The sequence below is a fragment of the Stegostoma tigrinum genome, chromosome 10, assembly GCF_030684315.1.
Source record: "Stegostoma tigrinum isolate sSteTig4 chromosome 10, sSteTig4.hap1, whole genome shotgun sequence".
Classification (NCBI taxonomy): domain Eukaryota; kingdom Metazoa; phylum Chordata; class Chondrichthyes; order Orectolobiformes; family Stegostomatidae; genus Stegostoma; species Stegostoma tigrinum.
This window is the reverse complement of record NC_081363.1, coordinates 1,449,220-1,461,953: the sequence shown is the minus strand read 5'-3', so window position 1 is coordinate 1,461,953 and position 12,734 is coordinate 1,449,220.

Below are 12,734 nucleotides of genomic sequence, written 5' to 3'. Positions count from 1 at the left end.
CCTACAGATCCCACAGCTTCTACAGCACCTACAGCTCCTAGAGCACCTCAAGCTCCTAGGCACCTACAGCTCCTACAGCACCTACAGCACCGACAGCTCCTACAGCACCTACAGCACCAACAGCTCCTACAGCTCCTACAGCACCTACAGCACCTGCAGCACCTACAGCACGTACAGCTTCTCCAGCTCCTACAGCACCTACAGCTCCTACAGCACCTACAGCTCCTACAGCACCTACAGCACCTACAGCACCTACAGCTCATACAGCATCTACAGTTCCTACAGCACCTACAGCCGCTGCCGCACCTACAGCTCCTACAGCACCTACAGCACCTACAGCTCCGACAGCACCTAGAGCACCTACAGCTCCAAAGGCTCCTACGGATCCTACAGCTCCCAGAGCTCTTACAGCTCCTACAGCACCTACAGCTCCTACAGCATCTACAGCTCCTACAGCACCTACGGCACCTACAGCTCCTACAGCACCGACAGCACCTACGGCACCTACAGCTCCTACAGCACCTACAGCTCCTACAGCACCTACGGCTCCTACAGCGCCTACAGCAACTATAGCTCCTACAGCACCTGCAGCACCTAAAGCACCTACAGCTCCTACAGCACCTACAGCACCTACAGCTCCTACAGCACCTGCAGCACATAAAGCACCTACAGCTCCTACATCTCCTACAGCACCTACAGCACCTACAGCTCCTCCAGCACCTACAGCACCGACAGCTCCTACAGCACCTACAGCTCCTAGAGCACCTACAGCACCTACAGCTCCTACAGCACCGACAGCTCCTACAGCACCTACGGCACCTACAGCTCCTACAGCACCTACAGCTCCTACAGCACCTACGGCTCCTACAGCGCCTACAGCAACTATAGCTCCTACAGCTCCTACCGCACCGACAGCTCCTACAGCACCTACAGCTCCTACAGCACCTAAAGCTCCTACAGCACCTACTGCTCCTACAGCTCCTACAGCTCCTACAGCACCTAGAGCACGTACAGCTCCTACAGCACCGACATCACCTACAGCACCTACAGCTTCTCCAGCTTCTACAGCACCTACAGCTCCTACAGCACCAACAGCACCTCCAGCTCCTACAGCTTCTACAGCACCTGCAGCACCTACAGCTCCTACAGCTCCTACAGCACCTACAGCACCTACAGCTCCTACAGCACCTACAGCACCAACAGCTCCGACAGCACCTACAGTTCCTGCAGCACCTACAGCTCCTACAGCACCTACCTCACCGACAGCACCTACAGCACCTACAGCTCCAACAGCACCTACAGCACCTACAGCTCCTACAGCACCTACAGCACCTAGAGCACCTACAGCTGCTACAGCACAAATAGCGCCTACAGCACCTACAGCTTCTACAGCACCTACAGCACCTAGAGCTCCTGCAGCACTTAAAGCTCCTACAGCACCTAGAGCACCTACAGCACCTACAGCTCCTACAACTCCTACAGGACCTACAGCACCGACAGCTCGTACAGCACCTACAGCACCGACAGCACCTACAGCACCTACAGCTCCTACAGCACCTACAGCACCTACAGCTCCTACAGCACCGACAGCTCCTACAGCACCTACAGCACCGACAGCACCTACAGCACCTACAGGCACCGACAGCTCCAACAGCACCTACGGCTCCTACAGCACCTACAGCACCTACAGCTCCAACAGCACCTACAGCCCCTGCAGCACCTGCAGCACCTACGGCTCCTACAGCACCTACAGCACCTACAGCTCCTACAGCACCCGCAGCACCTAATGCACCTACAGCTCCTACAACTCCTACAGCACCTACAGCACCTACAGCTCCTACAGCGCCTACAGCACCTACAGCACCTAGAGCACCTAGAGCACCTACAGCTCCTACAGTTCCTAAAGCACCTACAGCACCGACAGCACCTACAGTTCCTACAGCTCCTACAGCACCGACAGCACCTACAGTTCCTACAGCACCTACAGCTCCTACAGCTCCTACAGCACCTACAGCTCCTACACCTCCTACACAACCTACAGCACCTAGAGCGCCTACAGCTCCTACAGCCCCTAAAGCACCTACCGCACCTACAGCACCTACAGCTCCTACATCTCCTACTGCACCTACAGCTCCTACAGCACCTACAGCTCCTACACCTCCTACAGCACGTACAGCACCGACAGCTCCTACAGCACCTTCAGCTCCTTCAGCACCTACAGCTCCTACAGCTCCTACACCTCCGACAGCTCCTAGAGCACCTACAGCTCCTACAGCACCGACAGCAACTACAGCACCTACAGATCCCACAGCTTCTACAGCACCTACAGCTCCTAGAGCACCTCAAGCTCCTAGGCACCTACAGCTCCTACAGCACCTACAGCGCCGACAGCTCCTACAGCACCTACAGCACCAACAGCTCCTACAGCTCCTACAGCACCTACAGCACCTGCAGCACCTACAGCACCTACAGCTTCTCCAGCTCCTACAGCACCTAGAGCTCCTACAGCACCTACAGCTCCTACAGCACCTACAGCACCTACAGCTCATACAGCATCTACAGTTCCTACAGCACCTACAGCCCCTGCCGCACCTACAGCTCCTAGCGCACCTACAGCACCTACAGCTCCGACAGCACCTAGAGCACCTACAGCTCCAAAGGCTCCTACGGATCCTACAGCTCCCAGAGCTCTTACAGCTCCTACAGCACCTACAGCTCCTACAGCATCTACAGCTCCTACAGCACCTACGGCACCTACAGCTCCTACAGCACCGACAGCACCTACGGCACCTACAGCACCGACAGCACCTACAGCACCTACAGGCACCGACAGCTCCAACAGCACCTACGGCTCCTACAGCGCCTACAGCAACTATAGCTCCTACAGCACCTGCAGCACCTAAAGCACCTACAGCTCCTACAGCACCTACAGCTCCTACAGCACCTGCAGCACATAAAGCACCTACAGCTCCTACATCTCCTACAGCACCTACAGCACCTACAGCTCCTCCAGCACCTACAGCACCGACAGCTCCTACAGCACCTACCGCTCCGAGAGCACCTACAGCACCTACAGCTCCTACAGCACCGACAGCTCCTACAGCACCTACAGCACCGACAGCTCCTACAGCTCGTACACCTCCTACAGCACCTACAGCTCCTACAGCACCTCGAGAACCTACAGCTCCTAGAGCACCTACAGCTCCTACAGCTCCTACAGCACCGACATCACCTACAGCTCGTACACCTCCTACAGCACCTACAGCTCCTACAGCACCTACAGCACCTACAGCACCTACAGCACCTACAGCTCCTACAGCATCTACAGCTCCTACAGCACCTACAGCACCTACAGCACCTGCAGCTCCTACAGCACCTACAGCTCCTACAGCATCTACAGCTCCTGCAGCACCTACAGCCCCTGCAGCAACTGCAGCACCGAGGGCTCCTACAGCACCTATAGCTCCTACAACTCCTACAGCACCTACAGCACCTACAGCTCCTACAGTTCCTACAGCACCTACAGCACCTACACCTCCTACAGCGCCTACAGCACCTACAGCACCTAGAGCACCTAGAGCGCCTACAGCTCCTACAGTTCCTAAAGCACCTACAGCACCGACAGCACCTACAGTTCCTACAGCTCCTACAGCACCGAAAGCACCTACAGTTCCTACAGCTCCTACAGCTCCTACAGCTCCTACAGCTCCTACAGCACCGACAGCTCCTACAGCACCTACAGCTCCTACAGCACCTACAGCACCTACAGCTCCTACAGCACCGACAGCTCCTACAGCACCTACAGCACCGACAGCACCTACAGCACCTACAGCACCGACAGCTCCTACAGCACCTACAGCTCGTACACCTCCTACAGCACCTACAGCTCCTACAGCACCTACAGCACCTACAGCTCCGACACCTCCTACAGCACAAACATCTCCTACAGCTCCTACAGCACCGACATCACCTACAGCTCGTACACCTCCTACAGCACCTACAGCTCCTACAGCACCTACAGCACCAACAGCTCCTACAGCACCTACAGCTCCAACAGCACCTACAGCCCCTGCAGCACCTGCAGCACCTGTGGCTCCTACAGCACCTACAGCACCTACAGCTCCTACAGCACCCGCAGCACCTAATGCACTTACAGCTCCTACAACTCCTACAGCACCTACAGCACCTACAGCTCCTACAGTTCCTAAAGCACCTACAGCACCGACAGCACCTACAGTTCCTACAGCTCCTACAGCACCGACAGCACCTACAGTTGCTACAGCACCTACAGCTCCTACAGCTCCTGCAGCTCCTACAGCTCCTACACCTCCGACAGCTCCTACAGCACCTCCATCACCTACAGCTCCTACAGCACCTAGAGCACGTACAGCTCCTACAGCTCCTACAGCACCGACATCACCTACAGCACCTACAGCTTCTCCAGCTTCTACAGCACCTACAGCTCCTACAGCACCAACAGCACCTACAGCTCCTACAGCACCTAGCGCACCTGCAGCACCTACAGCTCCTACAGCTCCTACAGCACCTACAGCACCTACAGCTCCTACAGCACCTACAGCACCTACAGCTCCTACAGGTCCTACAGCTCCTGCAGCACCTACAGCTCCTAAGCTCCTACAGCACCTACAGTTCCTGCAGCACCTACAGCTCCTACAGCACCTACATCACCTACAGCACCTACAGCACCTACAGCTCCAACAGCACCTACAGCACCTACAGCTCCTACAGCACCTACAGCACCTAGAGCACCTGCAGCACCTACAGCACAAATAGCTCCTACAGCACCTACAGCTCCTCCAGCTCCTACAGCTCCTACACCTCCGAAAGCTCCTACAGCACCTACTGCACCTACAGCTCCTACAGCACCTACAGCACCTACTGCACCTCCAGCTCCTGCTGCTCCTACAGCAGCGACAGCTCCTACAGCACCTACAGCTTCTACAGCACCTAAAGCTCCTACAGCACCTACAGCTCCTTCAGCTCCTACAGCACGTACAGCTCCTACAGCACCTACAGCACCTAGAGCACCTTCAGCTCCTACAGCTCCTACAGCACCTACAGGACCTACAGCTCCTACACAACCTACAGCACCTACAGCTCCTACAGCACCTACAGCACCGACAGCACCTACAGCACCTACAGCACCGACAGCTCCAACAGCACCTACGGCTCCTACAGCACCTACAGCACCTACAGCTCCTACAGCACCTACAGCACCGAAATCACCTACAGCTCGTACACCTCCTACAGCACCTACAGCTCCTACAGCTCCTACAGCTCCTACAGCACCGACATCACCTACAGCTCGTACACCTCCTACAGCCCCTGCAGCACCAGCAGCAGCTACGGCTCCTACAGCACCTAAAGCACCTACAGCTCCTACAACTCCTACAGCACCTACAGCACCTACACCTCCTACAGCGCCTACAGCACCTACAGCACCTAGAGCACCTAGAGCACCTACAGCTTCTACAGTTCCTAAAGCACCTACAGCACCGACAGCACCTACAGTTCCTACAGCTCCTACAGCTCCAACAGATCCTACAGCATCTCCAGCACCGACAGCTCCTTCAGCACCTAGAGCACCTAGAGCACCTAGAGCTCCTACAGCTCCTACAGCACCGACAGCTCCTACAGCACCTACAGCTCCTACAGCACCTAAAGCTCCTACAGCACTTAAAGCTCCTACAGCACCTACAGCTCCTACAGCACCAACAGCACCTACAGCTCCTACAGCACCTGCAGCACCTAAAGCACCTACAGCTCCTACATCTACTACAGCACCTACAGCACCTACAGCTCCTCCAGCACCTACAGCACCGACAGCTCGTACACCTCCTACACCTCCGACAGCTCCTACAGCACCTCCAGCACCTACAGCTCCTACAGCACCTAGAGCACCTACAGCACCTAGAGCTCCTACAGCTCCTACAGCACCGACAGCTCCTACAGCACCTAAAGCTCCTACAGCACCTAAAGCTCCTACAGCACTTACAGCTCCTACAGCACCTACAGCACCTACAGCTCCTACGGCTCCTACAGCTCCTACAGCACCTAGAGCACGTACAGTTCCTACAGTTCCGACAGCACCGACATCACCTACAGCACCTACAGCACCTACAGCTCCAACAGCACCTGCAGCACCTCAAGCACCTACAGCTCCTACATCTACTCCAGCACCTACAGCACCTACAGCTCCTCCAGCACCTACAGCACCGACAGCTCCGACAGCACCTACAGCTCCTAGAGCACCTACAGCACCTACAGCTCCTACAGCACCGACAGCTCCTACAGCACCTACAGCACCGACAGCACCTACAGCACCTACAGCACCGATAGCTCCTACAGCACCTACGGCTCCTACAGCACCTACAGCTCCTACAGCACCTACAGCACCTACAGCACCTACAGCACCTACAGCTCCTACAGCAACGACAGCTCCTACAGCTCCTACAGCACCTACAGCACCTACAGCACCTACAGCACCTACAGCTCCTACAGCACCTACAGCTCTTACAGCATCTACAGCTCCTACAGCACCTACAGCCCCTGCAGCACCTGCAGCCCCTACGGCTCCTACAGCACCTATAGCACCTACAGCTCCTACAGCACCCGCAGCACCTAAAGCATCTACAGCTCCTACAACTCCTACAGCACCTACAGCACCTACAGCTCCTACAGTTCCTACAGCACCTACAGCAGCTACACCTCCTACAGCGCCTACAGCACCTACAGCACCTAGAGCACCTAGAGCACCTACAGCTCCTACAGTTCCTAAAGCACCTACAGCACCGACAGCACCTACAGTTCCTACAGCTCCTACAGCACCGACAGCACCTACAGTTCCTACAGCACCTACAGCTCCTACAGCCCCTACAGCTCCTACAGCACCGACAGCTCCTACAGCACCTACAGCACCTACAGCTCCTACAGCACCGACAGCTCCTACAGCACCTACAGCACCGACAGCACCTACAGCACCTACAACACCGACAGCTCCTACAGCACCTACAGCTCGTACACCTCCTACAGCACCGACAGCTCCTACAGCACCTACAGCACCGACAGCACCTACAGCACCTACAGCACCGACAGCTCCTACAGCACCTACAGCTCGTACACCTCCTACAGCACCTACAGCTCCTACAGCACCTACAGCACCTACAGCTCCTACACCTCCTACAGCACCTACAGCTCCTACAGCTCCTACAGCACCGACTTTCACCTACAGCTCGTACACCTCCTACAGCACCTACAGCTCCTACAGCACCTACAGCACCGACAGCTCCTACAGCACCTACAGCTCCAACAGCACCTACAGCCCCTGCAGCACCTGCAGCACCTTCGGCTCCTCCAGCACCTACAGCACCTACAGCTCCTACAGCACCCGCAGCACCTAATGCACCTACAGCTCGTACACCTCCTACAGCACCTACAGCACCTACAGCTCCTACAGCGCCGACAGCACCTACAGCACCTATAGCACCTAGAGCACCTACAGCTCCTACGGTTCCTAAAGCACCTACAGAACCGACAGCACCTACAGTTCCGACAGCTCCTACAGCACCGACAGCACCTACAGTTCCTACAGCACCTACAGCTCCTACAGCTCCTGCAGCTCCTACAGCTCCTACACCTCCGGCAGCTCCTAAAGCACCTCCAGCACCTACAGCTCCTACAGCACCTAGAGCACCTAGAGCTCCTACAGCTCCTACAGCACCGACAGCTCCTACAGCACCTACAGCTCCTACAGCACCTAACGCTCCTACAGCACCTACTGCTCCTACAGCTCCTACAGCTCCTACAGCACCTAGAGCACGTACAGCTCCTACAGCACCTACAGCTCCTACAGCATCTACAGCTCCTGCAGCACCTACAGCCCCTGCAGCAACTGCAGCACCGAGGGCTCCTACAGCACCTATAGCTCCTACAACTCCTACAGCACCTACAGCACCTACAGCTCCTACAGTTCCTACAGCACCTACAGCACCTACACCTCCTACAGCGCCTACAGCACCTACAGCACCTAGAGCACCTAGAGCGCCTACAGCTCCTACAGTTCCTAAAGCACCTACAGCACCGACAGCACCTACAGTTCCTACAGCTCCTACAGCACCGAAAGCACCTACAGTTCCTACAGCTCCTACAGCTCCTACAGCTCCTACAGCTCCTACAGCACCGACAGCTCCTACAGCACCTACAGCTCCTACAGCACCTACAGCACCTACAGCTCCTACAGCACCGACAGCTCCTACAGCACCTACAGCACCGACAGCACCTACAGCACCTACAGCACCGACAGCTCCTACAGCACCTACAGCTCGTACACCTCCTACAGCACCTACAGCTCCTACAGCACCTACAGCACCTACAGCTCCGACACCTCCTACAGCACAAACATCTCCTACAGCTCCTACAGCACCGACATCACCTACAGCTCGTACACCTCCTACAGCACCTACAGCTCCTACAGCACCTACAGCACCGACAGCTCCTACAGCACCTACAGCTCCAACAGCACCTACAGCCCCTGCAGCACCTGCAGCACCTATGGCTCCTACAGCACCTACAGCACCTACAGCTCCTACAGCACCCGCAGCACCTAATGCACTTACAGCTCCTACAACTCCTACAGCACCTACAGCACCTACAGCTCCTACAGTTCCTAAAGCACCTACAGCACCGACAGCACCTACAGTTCCTACAGCTCCTACAGCACCGACAGCACCTACAGTTCCTACAGCACCTACAGCTCCTACAGCTCCTGCAGCTCCTACAGCTCCTACACCTCCGACAGCTCCTACAGCACCTCCATCACCTACAGCTCCTACAGCACCTACAGCACCTAGAGCACCTAGAGCTCCTACAGCTCCTACAGCACCGACAGCTCCTACAGCACCTACAGCTCCTACAGCACCTAAAGCTCCTACAGAACCTACTGCTCCTACAGCTCCTACAGCTCCTACAGCACCTAGAGCACGTACAGCTCCTACAGCTCCTACAGCACCGACATCACCTACAGCACCTACAGCTTCTCCAGCTTCTACAGCACCTACAGCTCCTACAGCACCAACAGCACCTACAGCTCCTACAGCACCTAGCGCACCTGCAGCACCTACAGCTCCTACAGCTCCTACAGCACCTACAGCACCTACAGCTCCTACAGCACCTACAGCACCTACAGCTCCTATAGGTCCTACAGCTCCTGCAGCACCTACAGCTCCTAAAGCTCCTACAGCACCTACAGTTCCTGCAGCACCTACAGCTCCTACAGCACCTACATCACCTACAGCACCTACAGCACCTACAGCTCCAACAGCACCTACAGCTCCTACAGCACCTACAGCACCTAGAGCACCTGCAGCACCTACAGCACAAATAGCTCCTACAGCACCTACAGCTCCTCCAGCTCCTACAGCTCCTACACCTCCGAAAGCTCCTACAGCACCTACTGCACCTACAGCTCCTACAGCACCTACAGCACCTACAGCACCTCCAGCTCCTGCAGCTCCTACAGCAGCGACAGCTCCTACAGCACCTACAGCTTCTACAGCACCTAAAGCTCCTACAGCACCTACAGCTCCTTCAGCTCCTACAGCACGTACAGCTCCTACAGCACCTACAGCACCTAGAGCACCTTCAGCTCCTACAGCTCCTACAGCACCTACAGGACCTACAGCTCCTACACAACCTACAGCACCTACAGCTCCTACAGCACCTACAGCACCGACAGCACCTACAGCACCTACAGCACCGACAGCTCCAACAGCACCTACGGCTCCTACAGCACCTACAGCACCTACAGCTCCTACAGCACCTACAGCACCGAAATCACCTACAGCTCGTACACCTCCTACAGCACCTACAGCTCCTACAGCTCCTACAGCTCCTACAGCACCGACATCACCTACAGCTCGTACACCTCCTACAGCCCCTGCAGCACCTGCAGCAGCTACGGCTCCTACAGCACCTAAAGCACCTACAGCTCCTACAACTCCTACAGCACCTACAGCACCTACACCTCCTACAGCGCCTACAGCACCTACAGCACCTAGAGCACCTAGAGCGCCTACAGCTTCTACAGTTCCTAAAGCACCTACAGCACCGACAGCACCTACAGTTCCTACAGCTCCTACAGCTCCTACAGATCCTACAGCATCTCCATCACCGACAGCTCCTACAGCACCTAGAGCACCTAGAGCACCTAGAGCTCCTACAGCTCCTACAGCACCGACAGCTCCTACAGCACCTACAGCTCCTACAGCACCTAAAGCTCCTACAGCACTTACAGCTCCTACAGCACCTACAGCTCCTTCAGCACCTACAGCACCTACAGCTCCTACAGCACCTGCAGCACCTAAAGCACCTACAGCTCCTACATCTACTACAGCACCTACAGCACCTACAGCTCCTCCAGCACCTACAGCACCGACAGCTCGTGCACCTCCTACACCTCCGACAGCTCCTACAGCACCTCCAGCACCTACAGCTCCTACAGCACCTAGAGCACCTACAGCACCTAGAGCTCCTACAGCTCCTACAGCACCGACAGCTCCTACAGCACCTACAGCTCCTACAGCACCTAAAGCTCCTACAGCACTTACAGCTCCTACAGCACCTACAGCACCTACAGCTCCTACAGCTCCTACAGCTCCTACAGCACCTAGAGCACGTACAGTTCCTACAGTTCCGACAGCACCGACATCACCTACAGCACCTACAGCTCCTACAGCACCTACAGCACCTACAGCTCCAACAGCACCTGCAGCACCTCAAGCACCTACAGCTCCTACATCTACTCCAGCACCTACAGCACCTACAGCTCCTCCAGCACCTACAGCACCGACAGCTCCGACAGCACCTACAGCTCCTAGAGCACCTACAGCACCTACAGCTCCTACAGCACCGACAGCTCCTACAGCACCTACAGCACCGACAGCACCTACAGCACCTACAGCACCGATAGCTCCTACAGCACCTACGGCTCCTACAGCACCTACAGCTCCTACAGCACCTACAGCACCTACAGCACCTACAGCACCTACAGCTCCTACAGCAACTACAGCTCCTACAGCTCCTACAGCACCTACAGCACCTACAGCACCTACAGCACCTACAGCTCCTACAGCACCTACAGCTCTTACAGCATCTACAGCTCCTACAGCACCTACAGCCCCTGCAGCACCTGCAGCACCTACGGCTCCTACAGCACCTATAGCACCTACAGCTCCTACAGCACCCGCAGCACCTAAAGCATCTACAGCTCCTACAACTCCTACAGCACCTACAGCACCTACAGCTCCTACAGTTCCTACAGCACCTACAGCAGCTACACCTCCTACAGCGCCTACAGCACCTACAGCACCTAGAGCACCTAGAGCACCTACAGCTCCTACAGTTCCTAAAGCACCTACAGCACCGACAGCACCTACAGTTCCTACAGCTCCTACAGCACCGACAGCACCTACAGTTCCTACAGCACCTACAGCTCCTACAGCCCCTATAGCTCCTACAACACCGACAGCTCCTACAGCACCTACAGCACCTACAGCTCCTACAGCACCGACAGCTCCTACAGCACCTACAGCACCGACAGCACCTACAGCACCTACAACACCGACAGCTCCTACAGCACCTACAGCTCGTACACCTCCTACAGCACCGACAGCTCCTACAGCACCTACAGCACCGACAGCACCTACAGCACCTACAGCACAAACAGCTCCTACAGCACCTACAGCTCGTACACCTCCTACAGCACCTACAGCTCCTACAGCACCTACAGCACCTACAGCTCCTACACCTCCTACAGCACCTACAGCTCCTACAGCTCCTACAGCACCGACATCACCTACAGCTCGTACACCTCCTACAGCACCTACAGCTCCTACAGCACCTACAGCACCGACAGCTCCTACAGCACCTACAGCTCCAACAGCACCTACAGCCCCTGCAGCACCTGCAGCACCTTCGGCTCCTCCAGCACCTACAGCACCTACAGCTCCTACAGCACCCGCAGCACCTAATGCACCTACAGCTCGTACACCTCCTACAGCACCTACAGCACCTACAGCTCCTACAGCGCCGACAGCACCTACAGCACCTATAGCACCTAGAGCACCTACAGCTCCTACGGTTCCTAAAGCACCTACAGAACCGACAGCACCTACAGTTCCTACAGCTCCTACAGCACCGACAGCACCTACAGTTCCTACAGCACCTGCAGCTCCTACAGCTCCTGCAGCTCCTACAGCTCCTACACCTCCGACAGCTCCTAAAGCACCTCCAGCACCTACAGCTCCTACAGCACCTAGAGCACCTAGAGCTCCTACAGCTCCTACAGCACCGACAGCTCCTACAGCACCTACAGGTCCTACAGCACCTAAAGCTCCTACAGCACCTACTGCTCCTACAGCTCCTACAGCTCCTACAGCACCTAGAGCACGTACAGCTCCTACAGCACCGACATCACCTACAGCACCTACAGCTTCTCCAGCTTCTACAGCACCTTCAGCTCCTACAGCACCAACAGCACCTACAGCTCCTACAGCACCTGCAGCACCTACAGCTCCTACAGCTCCTACAGCACCTACAGCACCTACAGCTCCTACAGCACCTACAGCACCAACAGCTCCTACAGCACCTACAGTTCCTGCAGCACCTACAGCTCCTACAGCACCTACATCACCTACAGCACCTACAGCACCTACAGC